This window comes from Saimiri boliviensis, chromosome 21 (assembly GCF_048565385.1).
Source record: "Saimiri boliviensis isolate mSaiBol1 chromosome 21, mSaiBol1.pri, whole genome shotgun sequence".
In the NCBI taxonomy this organism is placed as follows: domain Eukaryota; kingdom Metazoa; phylum Chordata; class Mammalia; order Primates; family Cebidae; genus Saimiri; species Saimiri boliviensis.
Window position 1 is genome coordinate 26,610,103 of NC_133469.1, and position 17,516 is coordinate 26,627,618.

Below are 17,516 nucleotides of genomic sequence, written 5' to 3' on the forward strand. Positions count from 1 at the left end.
TTGGCACACTGTAAGCACGCTGAGGACAGTTTTGGATCTAGCGCACTCCGCAACATTACGCAGGGCCCAATGGGGCCTCTAAAGGGACCCGCCTTGCTAGGCTCCGGCACCAGTCATGACGCGTGCGCATTGGCTGCCCGGGTATTTTTTTTTTTTTTCTTGACCAGGTAAGTGGTAGGGCGCCTGCGCGACCCAGTGTCGGGAGCGACGCCAGCTAGAGAGGCGGGGCTGCGGCGCCTGCGCCATGAGGAAATGTGGGCGGGGTCCGCACGGCGCCTGCGCGGGCGACCGCAAGCCTGCGGGGCGCGAAGGGGCGGACCAAGGGCGGGGGCCGAGAGGGAGGCTAGGCGGTCCCGGCAAGCGGCGCCGCGGGGTTGGCTGCTATCCTGAGGCCGGACTCAACGGGTCCCGGCTGAGCCACTAGGTGAGCTCCGCCCGGCCCCAGCCACGAGCCTGCGAGGGAGCGATGCGGCGCCGCGCGGTAAGAGCCAGGGCCGCGTTCCCGCAGTGTTCCCCCGCGCGTCGGTTTATTGCCTCAGAGCCGCCCGCGCGGCCGGGCTCAGGCGTCCCCGCAGACCCCGGCAGGTCCCGCGCCTGCGCCGTCCCCCTCCCGGGCCCCTACGGTCTGTCCCGCGCCTGCGCCTTCCCCTTCCCGCGCCGTCCCGATTCCGAGCTCCGAGGCTCCTGGGACAACCCGCAGGCTTTGCCGCGGAGACCCGCGGGCCTCCGTCCGTCGGTGCCTGGGTTGAGCTGGTTCTGGGACCCCGCCTGCGGCTCGTCGGTGTGTGGACAGGCCGGGCGCGACCCTCGTGCTGGCCTTTCCGGCGCTCCGGGACAGGCCGGGGCTGCTGCCCCGTCGTCCCGGTTCCCTGCCTCGGGCGGGGACGGCATTGCTCCGTGGCCCCGAGGGCGCGGCGCGCGGAGCGGAGGCCACGGGCGGCGGCCCCAGGGCCTGCTGCGGGTGCTGCTGCTGCCGGGGCCGGCGCCCCGGGACGACGGAGCGTCTTTTCTTCTCGAGACCTGGCTCCTTGCGTCAGGTTGGGTGTGAATAATCTGGTGCTTTGCTGAGGAAATTTTGCATTTCCAGGAACTTGGTAATTGTATCAGCTTAAGTAGTTAAATCTGCGGCATCGTAGTCCTGGCAAGTTGGGCGCGCTGCCCTGGGGATGACGAAAAGAAATCGGTTTCCAGTAGTTTTACCCCATTTACAGAACACGCAGAAATTCTGTGGTCATTCAGGTGCAGGGGCTGGATTTGTTGATGTCCTTGGTCATTTGTCTGAAGTACGGGAAGGGCCAGGAAAAGATTCTCGTGACTGCTGCCCGGGTGATTACAGGGGACAGTGTTTTCTTTTGTCAAAAGAGCCTTTTACGCCATTATAATACTTCCCAGGTTTATAACAGGTACGAGCCTTTAAAACATGACATTTGCTGTCACCCAATAGGACACGTCTTGAGATGAAACCAGAGCCGTAGGCTTTGTGGACGAGAGCAGTCATTTCTGGTGGCTTCGGGGGAGGGGAGGGCGACTGCAGTTTTATGACTGTAGGTGATGCCAAAGGGAGTATAGTAGTTTTTAGTAACTAAAAACCAGGCCAGGCGCAGTGGCTCGCGCCTGTAATCCCAGCACTTTGGGAGGCGGAGACCAGCGGATCACCTGAGATCAGGAGTTCGAGACCAGCCAATATAAAAATTGGGTGGGCGTAGTGTCACCTGCGTGTAATACCAGCTACTTAGGAGGCTGAGGCAAGAGAATCGCTTGAACCCGGGAGCGGAGGTTGCAGTGAACCGAGATTGTGCCACAGCACTCCACTTCAGCCTGGGTGACAGCATTCTCCGTCTCAAAAAATAAAAATAAAAAACCCAAAACAACGACAAAAAAAAAAAACACATAGCAAGGCTGAGTGCAGTGGGTCACCCCTGTAATCTCAGCACTTTGCCGAGGTGGGTGGATCACCTGAGGTCGGAAGTTTGAGACCAGCCTGGCCAACATTGTGAAACCCTATTTTTTTTTTTTAGACAGTTTCACTCTTGTTACCCAGGCTGGAGTGCAACGGTGCGATCTCGGCTCACCGCAACCTCCGCCTCCTGGGTTCAGGCAATTCTCCTGCCTCAGCCTCCTGAGTAGCTGGGATTACAGGCACGTGCCACCATGCCCAGCTAATTTTTTGTATTTTTAGTAGAGACGGGGTTTCACCATGTTGACCAGGATGGTCTCGACCTCTTGACCTCGTGATCCACCCGCCTCGGCCTCCCAAAGTGCTGGGATTACAGGCTTGAGCCACTGCGCCCGGCCTTTATTTTGAGACGGAGTTTCGCTCTTGTTACTCAGGCTGGTGTGCAATGGCGCGATCTCGGCTCACCGCAACCTCCGCCTCCCGGGTTCAAACAATTCTCCTGTCTCAGCTTCCTGAGTGGCTGGGATTACAGGCACGTGCCACCATGCCCAGCTAATTTTTGCATTTTTAGTAGAGACGGGGTTTCACCTGGTTGACCAGGATGGTCTCGATCTCTTGACCTCGTGATCCAGCGGCCTCGGCCTCCCAAAGTGCTGGGATTACAGGCTTGAGCCACCGCGCCCGGCTAAAAACCCATCTTTATTACAAATAAAAAGTCAGCCGGGTGTGGTGGCGCACTTGTGATCCCAGCGGCTCGGGAGGCTGAGGAAGGAGAATCGCTTGAACCAGGGAGGTGGAGGTTTCAGTGAACGAAGATCCAGCCACTACACTCCAGCTTGGGGGATGAACCGGACTATGTTTCAAAAAAAAGAAAACCAGGCATAGCAATATAAACATGTTATAAAATAGTCAAACCATTATATAGTGGAAGGAGAAGTATTGTTCTGCGTAAAATTATCCCTATAAATAAATGGCTGATCCAGTATTTTTTCCTCCATAAATACATCTTTTCTCCTTTTGATTTAGTGTATACCATGCAGAGTTGCTGAGCAGACTCAGTGACTTTTTAGATAGGTGGAGAGTGCTTCGTAATGGTTGCAGGTGCGTAGGGGTGTTCTTGACATTTTCAGTAAGAAAGTGAATGTTGTGCCATAGGAAAGCTTTATCACTGGTGCACTTTGGTAGCAGACCCAATGTGTGTCAAGTACAGTGTCTAGTGAGTGGAGAATAACTGTAATAATTACAATTACAGTTAAAGTGAAGTTTGCATCAAAATTTCGGTTTCAAACATGAACTTTCGGGATATATCTGCAGTGTGTCCTCTTCAGATGGGATTTCTCTGAAGCAGTGGTTCTCTATAACTGACTTGACACAATACATCTGATGTTTTGAATGACTTAAGTGATAATATCAAAATTGCTATCATATACAGATGTAAGTCACATGACTAACCTCTGGTATTACGAAAACTGAGCTCATTCAGTAAGGGAACAGTAAGGGACTGGCTGTCAAGAGGCAGGAGAAATGTTCTTGGCCTTATGGCTTTGGGCAAGTCAGCTTTGCTTTCTGAACCTTCGTTTCCCCACCTGTGAAGTTTGGAGGGATGGAAAGAAGCTTGAGGTGCTAATGTTAACATTCAGCAGGTCCTGGCCTGTAGAGTCTTCTTCAGCTATGGGTGGAACTGTGTCTTCTCTCTCTCTCTTTTTTTAATAATTAAATTTTAAACATTTCATGCATCTTCAATCATCATGTTTTATCTGTCCTCCAAAGGAGAAATAGGTAAGGATTATCCCACCTGACTATGGAACTTCATCTTCTCACCAGTTCAATGACACTGTTTTGCAGGCCCTTCTCAAAGTTGGGAGTGGGGAGGGTTGGTGACTTTGTAGTTGGTGAGAATTAATCGGAGACACTGGGCCGGGCGCGGTGGCTCAAGCCTGTAATCCCAGCACTTTGGGAGGCCGAGGCGGGTGGATCACGAGGTCAAGAGATCCAGACCATCCTGGTCAACATGGTGAAACCCTGTCTCTACTAAAAATACAAAAAACTAGCTGGGCGTGGTGGCGCGTGCCTGTAATCCCAGCTACTCAGGAAGCTGAGGCAGGAGAATTGCCTGAGCCCAGGAGGCGGAGGTTGCGGTGAGCCGAGATCGTGCCGTTGCACTCCAGCCTGGGTAACAAGAGCGAAACTCCGTCTCAAAAAAAAAAAAAAAAAAAAAAAAAAAAAAAATCGGAGACACTGATCAGTCCTCTAGAATGGCGTATTGTGTGGGCTTTAGCATAAAAAGAAGCAAAGGACCATATTAGGAGTCTTTTCATACAATTAAATTTATTCAATTAAAGGACTATCCTTTCTAAAAAAAAAAAAAAAAGTCCTGCTTTCTTGGTGTTAAAGGATCTTTTAGGAAACGATGATAATAGTAAATGGTGATATATGGTGATTGTAAATAGCAAATCAATACAGGGTTAATTATTTTATTGTGATTTTTAAAAATAAAGAGAGCCGAGAATCTGGTGTTTTGCTGCTGTTTGTTAGGGAGTTTAGTAAAAGTTCCTGAGGCTTTTGCTGTTAAGAAGATTCAAATATAGATTATTTCTTAAGAGTAAATACGAGTTTACTTTGAGGTCGTCTGTCACAGTCTACCGAGAAATCCACTGAGAAAGCTGTTACGTTTGCCTGGCATTAAAGATGTTCCTATTCTGACCATTGTTAAATCTTTTCTTATAGGATATAAAATGTCAGGAGATTTTTGTGTGTGTATGTGATGGAGTTTTGCCTTTGTTGCCCAGGCTGGAGTGCAGTGGCACCATCTCAGCTCACTGCAACCTCCGCCTTACGGGTTCAAGTGATTCTCCTGCCTTCCTAGTAGCTGGGATTACAGGTATACGCTACCACCCCCAGCTAATTTTGTATTTTTAGTAGAAACGGGGGTTTCTCCATGTTGGTTATGGTTGTCTCGAACTCCTGACCTCAGGTGATCTGCCTGCCTTGGCCTCCCAAAGTGCTGGGATTACAGGCATGAGCCACCGAGCGCCCGCCCCAGGAAATTTTTTTTTTTTTTTTGTGGTGTGCCAACAAAATAAGCCTAGGCAGGGAAATTCCTCCTGGTGGTTGGAATTGTTAGTATTGAATAGACTAGCTGCAAGGTAAAGAACCCCCCTGGGGTTCTCTTAGCAGCTCAGAAATCTTTTAACACTGTGACCTCAGTCTTTTGCCGTGAAACAACATGACCATTAAGAAAGTAGGCTTAAACAATGTATTTTGGGTATGTTGAAGGGGAGGGACAGTTATGATCTGTTCCAAAGCAAACATAACAGATGATCTCTGTGTCTGTGAAGACTTAAAAATTTATAGTGCTCTGCTGTTAATCTCCAATAAGATTTAGAATTATTGTGACATACTCTTAAAAAACTGCAGTGTATCAAAAAATACATTTTTGAAGCATCTTGAAATGAAATTAATGATGTAATATCTGTCTTCATAATAGCAATTTTTTTTTTTTTTTTTTGAGATGGAGTCCCACTCTGTCTTCCAGGCTGGCCTCCACCTCCCAGGTTCAAGTGATTCTTCTGCCTCAGCCTCTCGAGTAGCTGGGACTACAGGCGTGAGCTACCACGCCTGGCTAATTTTTTGTATTCTTAGGAGAGATGGGGTTTTACCGTGTTACCCAGGATGGTCTTGATCTCTTGACCTCATGATCCGCTCAGCTCAGCCTCCCAAAATGCTGAGTTTACAGGCGTGAGCCACTGTGCCTGGCCTACAGTAGTAATTTTTACATTCTGAAGACTGACTGCTCTCAGCCACTTCTGAGTTCTCTGTTTTAGAAGGATAATTTGGTAACTCCATAAATGAAATTTGTAAAGAAGAGAGAAGAGAGTGAATTTTTTTTTGTTTCTTTTCTATATACCTTATAGAGTTTTATTTATTTTTATTTTTATTTTTGAGACAGAGTCTTGCTCTGTCTCCCAGGCTGGAGTGCAGTGCTGCAATCTCGGCTCACTGTAACCTCTGCCTCCCGGTTCCAGTGATTCTTCTGCCTCAGCCTCCCGATAGCTGGGGCTACAAGTGTGCACCACCATGCTCGGGTAATTTTTGTATTTTTTTTTTTTTTTTAAGTAGAGATGGGGTTTCACCATGTTGACCAGGCTGGTCTTGAACTTCTGACCTCTTCAGATGTGATTTCTCTGAAGCAGTGGTTCCCTATAACTGACTTGACATAATACATCTGATATTTTGAATGACTTAAGTGATAGTATCAAAATTGCTATCAGATACAGATTTAAATCACATGACTAACCTGTGTGGTATTATGCAAATTGCTCAGCTAAGTAAGGGAACAATAAGGGACAGGCTGGAGCCTCCTGACAGACTGTCCCTTACTGTACAGTGGGATCCACCCACCTGGGCCTCCCAAAGTGCTGGAATTACAGGCGTGAGCCACTACACTACACCTGGCCGAGAGTGAGTATCTTTAAGAACGTTGGGCCAGGCGCGACGGCTCAAGCCTGTAATCCCAGGCCGAGGCGGGTGGATCACGAGGTCAAGAGGTCGAGACCATCCTGGTCAACATGGTGAAACCCTGTCTCTGCTAAAAATGCAAAAAATTAGCTGGGCATGGTGGCGCGTGCCTGTAATCCCAGCTACTCAGGAGGCTGAGGCAGGAGAATTGCCTGAACCCAGGAGGCGGAGGTTGCGATGAGCCGAGATCGCGCCATTGCACTCCAGCCTGGGTAACGAGCAAAACTCCGTCTTAAAAAAAAAAAAGAATGTTTTCCTGATCTTTTCCGATATCTTCATTGGGGTTTTGTCCTTTATTTTTGGTTAAATCCAGAGGTTTACTCCTGCCTGTGTCTTTCCAAACTGTTAATCTGTTCACAGTCACTCTCCCGTTTAAACCCTTTTTTTTTTTTTTTGAGACAGAGTTTTGCTCTTGTTACCCAGGCTGGAGTGCAATGGCGCGATCTCGGCTCACCGCAACCTCCACCTCCTGGGTTCAGGCAATTCTCCTGCCTCAGCCTCCTGAGTAGCTGGGATTACAGGCATGTGCCACCATGCCCAGCTAATGTTTTGTATTTTTAGTAGAGACGAGGTTTCACCATGTTGACCAGGATGGTCTCGATCTCTTGACCTCGTGATCCACCCGTCTCGGCCTCCCAAAGTGCTGGGATTACAGGCTTGAGCCACTGTGCCCGGCCGGAACACTTTAATACTGGTTCTTGACCCTTGTTTTCCCTGAACAGCTCTTGGCCCCTTGAAATCTCACCAGTCTCCTTGTCTTCCTCTGCTGGAATATTCTCCTCTCACTTCATCTAATCATCACCTTCAAAATTCAGCTCATTTTCTTATTTCCTAGCCCTTTTCATGTCCCTTGTTTTCCTCTGATTAAATTAATGTTCCAAACCCAAAAGAAAACAGCTCAGGTATTACCTTGCCTGGAAGGCTTTCCTAATCTTCCTATCTCCTGCAAACTTGTCTGGCACCCTGTACATTTGGGATTTGGCACGCTATGTCTCATCTGTGATCCCCACTAGACGATGAGACTTTCTGTGGCTTGATGGAAAGTTGTTGAATCTGCCAGGGTGCTGGTATAGTGCTGGACATGACAGTGTTACAGAGGAAGTGAGCCACTTAGTCCTTGCTCTTAGGAGCTTTTATTCCAGTTGCACTTCACCCTGCCAGGTGTGAGTCACCTCCCAGTAGTGCCTACCAACTTTCAAAGTCTGTTTAATTGTATCTTGGTGTCTAATTCCAATGTTATTTCTTGAAGGAAGGGACTCTGTCTCTAATGTCTTATTTTAGCACCCAGAGACCAGGTAAACATCATTTTTGTCTGAAACTCTGGATGTAATGTACATTTGGCACAGATTGCTTCCCTTTTTCTCTTGTACACCTTTCATCTTTTTTTTTTTTTCTAAGTTTGATGTGTTTGGACAGGAAGGGTTTAAGAGATTAAGATTAAATTTCAACTTTGTCTATTGTGAATATAGCCTAGGGAAAACTAAAAGTTAAAGAGGAAAAATACATTGCCTCTAAAAAAAAAAGATTCTTTTTTTAAATTAAGCTTTTTTAAATTTTTAATTGTTTTTAGAGACTGGGTCTCAGCCTATCATCCAGGCTGGACGACAGTGATGATCACAGCTCAGTGTAGCCTTGAACTCCTGGGCTCCAGGGATCCTCCTACCTTAGCCTTCTCACTATCTGGGACTGCTGGCATATGCCAGCACACCTGGGTAATTTTTCAAAATTTTTTTTGAGACACTGTCTCGCCATCTTGCCCAGGCCAGTGTGGAACTCCTGGGTTCAAGCAAACCTCCTACCTCGGCTTCCCGAAGTGTTGGGATTACAGGTGTTGAGCCACTGTGCCCAACCTAAACTTTTTTATTTTTTTAATTTTTTAATATTTTTTTAATGCTGACCTGTACACAAAAGAAAGCAAAGGTCCTGTGGTCAAGCCTAGGAAAGAAGTATGCAAAGAAACTGGTAGCAGGCTGGATGTCATGGCTCATACCTGTGATTTCAGGGCTTTGGGAGGTGAAGAGGAGAAGATTGCTTAAGTCCAAGAGTTCGAGACCAGCCTGGGCAACATAGCGAGAACCTTGTCTCTACAAATAAAAAGTTTAAAATTAGCCAGGCATGGTGGTGTGCACCTGTGGTCTCAGCTATTTGAGAAGCTGAGGCAGGAGGATCTCTTTATCCCTGGGGTTTGAGGCTGCAGTGAGCCAGGATCACTGGAGAGCCCAGCTCTCCAGCCTGGGCTGTAAACGGAAAGTCTGTCTCTAAAGAAAAACATGCTGGTGGCAATGTGAAGATTTGTCAAGAAATAGCCATTGTATTGGGCCCAGTGGTGCGCACCTGTAGTCCAGCTATTCAGGAGGCCGAAGTGGGAGACTCTGTTGAGCCTAGGAGTTTGAGTTCAGCTTGGGTTGTATTGCAAGATCTCAATCTGTAAAAATATAGGCCAATAAGATTTTTTTTAATTAAAAAAAGATATACCTTCTAAAATTTAAAGCTCTTCTATTCTTCCCCTCTCCCCTCTAGTGTTCTTGGGGAAAATCCCGACTAAGCCATTTTCCAGTGGCACCTCTTCCACCATGAATTCCTGAGGCAGTCTGATGGGGCTGCTTTGTTCTAGAACGGTCACAGTGAGACTTTTTTCTCTCTTTAATATATTCTTTTGCTTATAAAACACTAGTATCTCCTTATCATGCTTTGGTTCTACCCCACTGGACCCAAGAATTCTTGCCCAGGAGCAATTGAATTTTCTTCTTGCATGCTTTTTAAAACTTTGGTGGGGTAGAGCCAGTTTTAAATCTTCTGCCCCATTTCCTCATTGTTTTCTCTCCTTTTTGCATTTTCTGCAAACTCCTTTGAATTGTTGCAGTTACTTAGGTTTGTTTTCTCTCCCCTGTTACAAACTACTTGCTGGATTTTTCAGCCCTGGTTCCCTCATTTTTCTGATTTATGCTCATTTTTTTGTACCCTTAGTCTTGCTCCATCTCTCCACTCAAAGCCTCTGGGCCTGGATTATTGCTTTAGTCTTTTATTTTTTGTCTTCTTCTACCTCAACACTTATCTTCCCCTCCCAGCCCCCTGTATCCTGTCACCAAGGTTATCATCATTAACCTTTCATATTATTCCTCGTTATCTGTGTATTCATTTGTAAATAAACATACATTAAAAAAAAAAAAAACAGGTTTATGGAGATGTAATTCACATACCTTAAAGTTCAGGCTTTTAAAGCCTGCCTTTCAAGTAGTTTTTGGTATATTCACAAAGTTACGCACTGATCACCACTATCTGATTCCAGAACATTTTCAATACCTTGGAAAGGAATCTATACTCATTAGTAGTCATTTCACATTCATCACTGCCTCCTGCTCTGGGCAGTCACTAATCTTTGTGTCTCTATGCATTTGCCTATTCTGGATATTTTATGTAAATGGAATCATACAACATGTGACCTTTTATCTGACTTTCTTTCATTTATCAAAATGTTAGCAAGGTCTATCCCTGTTGTAGCATGTATTAGCACTTCATTTCTTATGTGGCTGAACGATAGTTCATACTTTATTTGTTCATCAGTTGAACATTTGTGTTTTTGTCACTTTGGGCTATTATGAATAATGCTACTTTGAACAAGTGTGTACAGGTTCCTCTTCAAATTTTTGTGTGGACATAGGCTTTCAGTTGTCTTAGGTATGTACCTAGGAGTTGAATTGCTGAGCCTTGTAGTAGCTGTGTGAAACATTTTGAGGAACTGCTAAAATGTTTTCCAGAGCTGTACCATTCTACATTCTGTGTATGAGGATTCCAAGTTCTCAACTTCCTCACCAATGTATGGATTTTGGGGTATACTTTTTAAAAAGTGGGATCAGGCTGGGCATGGTGGCTCACACCTGTAATCCCAACACTTTGGGAAGCTGAGGTGGGAGATTCATTTGAGCCCAGTAATTCAAGACGAGCCTGGGCAACATGGAGAGACCGTCTCTACAAAACATAATTTTTTTTTTTCAGACAGAGTCTTGCTCTGTAGCCCAGGTTGGAGTGCAGTGGCGCGATCTCGACTCACTACAGCCTCTGTCTCCTGGGTTCTAGTGATTAGCCTGCCTCAGCCTCCCGAATAGCTGAGATTACAGGCGCATGCCACCATGCCTGGCTAATTTTTGTATTTTCAGTAGAGGTGGGGTTTCACCATGTTGGCCAGGTTGGTCTTGAACTCCTGACCTCAGGTGATCTGCCCAGCTCGGTCCCCCAAAGTTCTGGGATTACAGGCATGAGCCACCATGCCTGGCTACAAAAAAATAATTTTTAAAATATTAGCTGGGCATTGTGGTGCACACCTGTAGTCCCAGCTACTTGCTGAGGTGGAAGGATTTCCTGAGCCCAGAAGTTTGAGGTTGCAGTGAGCCACGATGGCACCACTATGCTACAGCTTGGGTGACAGAGCAGGACTCCGTATCAGGGAAAAAAATAAAGTGGGATTATAGTTTTGACACTTTTCTTGTTGTTCTTAACTTCATACTTCTGGAAATTCCATTAAATTATCTGGTATCACTCATTGTGTTTAATGGCTTCATGGTAATATTGCACAATCTGAATATACTCTTCATTCATCAGAGTTAGCAGATATTAAGTGACTGTTACCAGCCAGACACTGCTGTAGGCATTCAGCAAAAACACACAAAATTCTTGCATTTTTAGAGTTTACTTTCCAGTGGTGAGGATGGAGGGAGATAAGATATTAGGAAATAAGTTAATTACATACATAGTATAGGGCAGGTGTCCCCAAACTTTTTACACAGGGGGCCAGTTCACTGTCCTTCAGACCGTTGGAGGGCCGCCACATACTGTGCTCCTCTCACTGACCACCAATGAAAGAGGTGCCCCTTCCTGAAGTGTGGCGGGGGTCCGGATAAATGCGGCCTGTGGGCCGTAGTTTGGGGACGCCTGGTATAGGGTTTCACCAGTGAGTACAATTTGAATCATTGGCAACTTTCTCAGTAGTGTAAATAAAGCACTAAAGATGAAATTACTCTAAATGGTGTTACTTAAATTATTGTAGTCGCTTTTAGTATCAGTCACTTTGCAGGTGAAAGAGAAACACCATCCTAAAGTGGCAAATAGGAAACAGCTGGTAAATGTGGATCTGGGGTTTTCCTAGCTCATAAACTGATGAGCTGGAAAAGTAAATGCGTCAGTCTTTGGTAGCAAAGTTTGTACATTTATCAACTGTATCCAAATCCTCTTAATCTAGTGATTAAGTAATAAACACTCTTCACAAAAGGATGAACCAGCTATGTTTATGTGTTGAAAGGTTCTGATGGATGCCACTAAGAGTACTTTGGGGGACATGGCAAAACTTCCAGGCCCATTGAAGAGTCTGGTTTTTTCCTGAACTTTTATGTTTATTATATTGCCCTATTAATTATTGAGATTGTGCCTTACAGTAAAACCTGCTTTAAATTGTTGATGCTAATAATTTGTAATAACGTGTGTCACCTAGAGTGGTTAAGCCAGGAGGAAAGAGGATGTCCTTCCTAGAAGGGCAGATTGTGTGTAGATATGCAACCTGGTTTTGCCCATGCTGACCCCTTCTCTGCTGGCCCTAGAAGTAGTGTAGTTAAACGTTTTTGTTCAGATTTTAAAAAAAAATTTTTGACTTCGTTTATTTATTTTGTTTTTTTACTTTTATTTTTATAGAGACATAGTCTCACTATTCTCCACAGGCTGGCCTTCCAAATGCTGGGATTACAGGCATGAGCCACTGTGCCTGGCCTTAACTTTGAAATTAAGTTAGAAATGTACATTTATTATTATTATTTATATTATTTTAGAAACCAGTCTTGCTCTGTTGCCCAGGCTGGAGTACAGCAATGGTGCAGTCGTAGCTCACCGCAGCCTCTACCTCCTGGTCTCAAGCGATTCCCCCCACCCCCAGCATCCTGAGTAGTTGGGACTACAGGTGCTTGTTACCACAGCTAATTTTTATTTTTGTAGGGACAGGGTCTCACTGCGTTGTCCAAGCTGATCTCACATTCCTGGGCTTGAGTGACCTTCCTGCCTCGGTCTCCTAAAGTGCTAGGATTATAGGTGTAAGCCACTGTGGCCAGCCTAGAAATGCATATTTTAGACACACATACTCAGCTTTCCTCTTGCCTGCCTAGGACTATCCAATTGTGTTTTTGTGCCTCAAAGTCCTTTCACATGTTCTGCTCTTACTGGGAACTCATAGTACTAAGATCAAATGCTGACCTTTGAGGCATCTACACACTTCCAAAACCTGCTTCCTCTCTCGTTTGCCACTTTATTTATTTTTTGAGATGGAATCTTGCTCTGTTGCCCAAACTCGATTGCAGTGGCACGATCTTAGCACACTGCAGCATCTGCCTCCTAGATTCAAGTGACTCTCCTGCCTCAGCCTCCTCAGTAGCTGGGAGTACAGGCACATGCTACCACACCCAGCTAATTTTCATATTTTTAGTAGAGATGGGGGTTTCACCATGTTGACCAGGCTGGTTTCAAACTGCTGACCTTGGCCTCCCAAAGTGCTGGGATTATAGGCGAGAACCACGGTGCCTGGCCTCATTTGCCACTTTTAGTTGAAGGAGATGAAGAAAATTAAGTATCCCCCAAAAGCTCAGGGTTTCCTATTTGGGACTTTAGTTACAGAGATTAATTTCACATTTTTATTACTTTAATATTTGTTTCCTGTTTCCTGGCTGGATGCAGTGGCTTGCATCTGTAATCCCAGCACTTTGGGAGGCCAAAGAGGGAGGATTACTTGAGCCCAGGAGTTGAAGACCATCCCAGGCAACATAGTTAGACCTCGTCTCTACTAAAAACAAAAATAAAAAAATGAGCTGGGCCTGGTGGCACTTGCCTGTGATCCCAGCTACTTGGTAGGCTGAGGTGAGAGGATCACTTGAGTCTGGGGGATTGAGGCTGCAGTGAGTTGTGATTGCATCACTGCACTCCAACCTAGATGGCAGAGTGAAACTCTGTCTCAAAACAAACAAAAATATGTGTTTAGAAGTGGCATGCAAGGATGGTAGTAATCCCTGAGTGTTAAGCCCAGCAGACTTCACCACTTCATTTTGTGTGCTCACTCAAAAGTCAGGACATCTGATGAGTTGAGGTGTTGAAGCTAAGGCTCTGCTATGCTCCCTCCTTCATAGGCTGTTCTGCTTGGGCCTCCCAGTGATGGGGGACCACCTTGCTAGTCTCTATAGTTTTCTTTTCTTTTTTGGAGATGAAGTCTCAGTCTGCTGCCCAGGCTGTAGTGTAGTGGCATGATCTCGGTTCAGTGCAACCTCTGCCTCCTGGGTTCAAGCGATTTTCATGTCTCAGACTCGCAAGTAGCTGAGATTATAGGCATGTGCTACCACGCCCAGCTAAATTTGTATTTAGTAGAGATGGTGTTTCACCATGTTGGCCAGGCTGGTCTCGAACTCCTGACTGCAAGTGATCCACCCGCCTCAGCCTCCCAAAGTGCCGGAATTGCAGGCGTGAGCTGCCACATTGGGCCATAATTTTACATTAACCACAGTTTGTGACAGTCTACGTTGTGAAGTGGCAAATTCTTTTTTCCTTCTGCCCCTTATCACCTTTTTCTTCCTCATTTCTTTTTTGAATTATGCTGTCTTGAATTGGTGTCTAAAGGATGACATACCAGACAGGGACACATTAACTCTCTCGTGTTACTGAGGAATTTCTCAGTGCTCTATCTGTCATGTGCTCACTCTCTCCTTCCTACGTGCTAGCCTGCCAACCTGCTTTGAGAAATTGAAAATGAATCAAAGGGTCATCAGCCTCCCTGTACATATAGGGACAGCAACTTCATTGCCTTCCTTTACATAATAGCAAATAGTGTTTTGCTGACTTGCTTTCACACAAACTGCTGATACGGTTAGGATTTGGAAAAGGGGAAGAAGGGAATTTTGGGTTTCCAGGAGCAGCTGGGGCTTGAACAGAGAAGTAGTAGTGAACATTCGTGGGGTAAGGAAATTAGCTGAGGGAGAAGGCATCTGATAAAGTAGGATTGACAGACTGTTTGTAAAGGTCAGATAATAAATATTTTAGTCATTGAAGACCTTAAGGTCTCTGTTGCAACTAATCAATTCCATCATTGTAGTGCAAAAGTAACCACGGAGACTACAGAAATGAATGAATGTGACTATGTTTAAATAAAAAATATATATTTATTTATTTTTGAGACAGTGTCCCTCTTTGGCTCAGACTGGAGGGCAGTGGCATGATCACAGCTCACTGCAGCCTTGACTTCCCAGGCTCAAGTGATCCTCCCACCTCAGCCACAAGTAGCTGGGACTACAGGCAGACGTAACCACGCCCGGCTAATTTTCGTATTTTTTGTAGAGATTGGGTTTCACCATGTTGGCCAGGCTGGTCTTGAACTCCTGAACTTCTGGACCCAAAGTGTTGGGATTATAGGCATGAGCCACTGGGTCCAGCCCAAAATAGTCTTTTGATTTTTTTCCCCAGCCATTTAAAAGTACAAAACATTCTTAGTTTGTGAGCTGGACAAAGACAAGTGATGGGCCAGATTTGGCCCTGGATTTTGGTTTGTTGAGCCCTGTCATAGAGGAACAGGAAGCAGAGAGGACTGGTTAGAGGGTCTGGGAAACCCAGCCAGGGAGTTAGACTTAAGGTAGTGTGAAAAAAGAAACCATTTTTGTAATGTAGTGAAAACTTTAAAGGAAGGATATTTTGTATTTATATGTGTTCCTAGAAGCATCTCAGTTTTTATTCAAAACATATCTTCACTATGGAAAATTTCAAAAATTTACAAAGTAGAATAATGTAACAAAATACCAAGTTGATGTATTTGTCCTCTGCCTTCAACAATGATCAATCCTAGGTCATTTGCATTTCTGTGTGAATTTTAGAATCAGCTTGTCACATCCTACCAAAAAGCTGGCTGAATTTCTGTTGGGATGGTTTTGAGTCTTTAGATAATTTTGGGGGAGGAATTGACTTCTTATTAAAATTGAATCTTTCAACCCATGAACATAGTATATTTCTCAGTTTATTTAGTTCTCCTTTAATTTCTCTCAACAGTATTTTATAGTTCTCAGCATATAGATTTTTCCTTTTTTTTTAAGGGGTTTGGTCACATTTACTCCTAAGTATTTCATATAGTTGATAATATTGTGAATTTCAACTTCCAGTTATTCATTCCTAATACACAAAAATACACTTGGTTGTTATTTTTTTATTTTTTATTTTTTGAGACGGAGTTTCGCTCATTACCCAGGCTGGAGTGCAATGGCGCGATCTCAGCTCACTGCAACCTCCGCCTCCTGGGTTCAGGCAATTCTCCTGCCTCATCCTCCTGAGTAGCTGGGATTACAGGCACGTGCCACCATGCCCAGCTAATTTTTTGTATTTTTAGTAGAGACGGGGTTTCACCATGTTGACCAGGATGGTCTCGATCTCTCGACGTCATGATCCACCTGCCTCAGCCTCCCAAAGTGCTGAGATTACAGGCTTGAGCCACCGCGCCCGGCTTGGTTGTTATATTTTGATCTTGTATCCTGAGACCTTGATATAATTTGTTCTCATAGTTTTTTGTGAATTCCATTGGATATTCTGTCAATGTTGTCTGTGAATAAAGATAGTTTTACTTTTTTCTTCCTAATCTGAATGCTTTTTATTTATTTTTGCTTCCTTTGCTGCACTGGCTAGAACTTCTAAGTACATAATAAATAGAAGTGTAACTGCCCAGTGGGTTCACCTTGTCCGCTATCTAGACAGAGCTGCTCATCAAGACGGGAATTGCAATAGGGAAAGAGTAATTCAGGCAGAGCCCACTGGGCAGGAGACCAGAGTTTTATTATTACTCAAATCAGTCTCCCTGGGCATTTGAGGAGCAGAGTTTTTAAGGACAGCTTGGTGGGTAGGGGGAAGGCAGTGGTCCAGGAGTGCTGATTGGTCAGGGATGAAATTGTAGGGAGTTTAAGCTGTCGTCTTTCTCTTGTGCTGAGTCAGTTCCTGGGTGGGGGCCACAAGATCAGATGAGTCAGTTAATCAATCTGGATGGTGCCAGCTGATCCATCAAGTGCAGGGTCTGCAAAATATCTCAAGCACTAATCTTAGGAGCAGTTTAGGGAGGGTCAGAATCTTGTAATCTTCAGTTGCTTGACTCCGAAACAGTAATTTCTAATCTTATGGTTAATGTTAGTCCTACAAAGGCAATCTGGTCCCCAGGCAAGAAGGACGTCTGCTTTGGGAAAGGGATGTTACTGTCTTTGTTTTAAACTATAAACTAAGTTTCTCCCAAAGTTAGTTCTGCCTACACCCAGGAAGGAAGAAGAATAGCTTGGAGGCCAGAAGCAGGATAGAGTTGATTAAATTACATCTCTTACTGTCTCAGTCATAATTTTGCAAAGGCATTTTCAATAGTGGTAAGAGTGGATTTCCTTGTCTTATTAATCCTATGGGGAAAATATTCAGTCTTATGTCATTAACTATGATATTAGCTACAGTTATTTCACATATGCCATTTATCAAGTTTAATAGGTTCTCTTCTATTTATATGGAGTTGTGTGTGTTTTTTTAGTTTGTTTGGTTTTTTTTTTTGAGATGGAGTTTTGCTCTTGTTGCCCTTGCTGAAGTGCAGTGGCGTGATCCCAGCTCACTGCAACCTCTGCCTCCCCAGTTCAAGCAATTCTCCTGCCTTAGCCTCCTGAGTAGCTGGGATTACAGGTGTGCACAATCACACCTGGCTAATTTTTGTATTTTTAGTAGAGATGGGGTTTCACCATGTTGGTCAGCATGGTCTCGAACTTCTTTTTTTTTTTAAGATGGAGTCTGGCTCTGTCACCTAGGCTGGAGTGCAGTGGTGCAGTCTTGGCTCACTGCAGCCTTCACTTCCTGGGTCCAAGCAATTCTCCTGCCTTAGCCTCCCAAGTAGCTGGAATTACAGGCATGCACCACCATGTCCGGCTAATTTTTGTATATTTAGTAGAGGCAGGGTTTCGCCATGTTGGCTAGGCTGGTCTTGAACTTCTGACCTCAGGTGATCCCACCTACCTTGGCCTCCCAAAGTGCTGAAATTACAGGTATGAGCCACTGTGCCCAGCTGAATTTTGAATGTTAAACC

General features: G+C 45.0%; 1 protein-coding gene and 1 non-coding gene across 6 annotated transcripts in view; one reads left to right on the top strand and one right to left on the bottom strand.

The window, feature by feature from the left end:
* The first annotated feature begins 312 nt into the window (after positions 1 to 312).
* The window catches only part of SPECC1L (sperm antigen with calponin homology and coiled-coil domains 1 like), a 150,993-nt gene continuing 133,789 nt past the window's right edge, over positions 313 to 17,516 (top strand). For 2 of the 5 annotated variants that reach the window (XM_039462374.2, XM_039462376.2), the window contains exon 1: positions 313 to 481. The gene's annotated coding sequence lies outside the window, so the exon portion shown is untranslated. Of the gene's footprint in view, positions 482 to 607; positions 1,095 to 17,516 lie in introns of those variants that run through there. The other 3 variants (XM_074391256.1, XM_039462375.2, XM_039462373.2) reach the window with 3 other exon arrangements.
* On the bottom strand, positions 3,562 to 3,699 carry LOC120361092 (U8 small nucleolar RNA). Its single transcript, XR_005577452.1, has one exon. It is a non-coding gene; the product is annotated as a U8 small nucleolar RNA (small nucleolar RNA).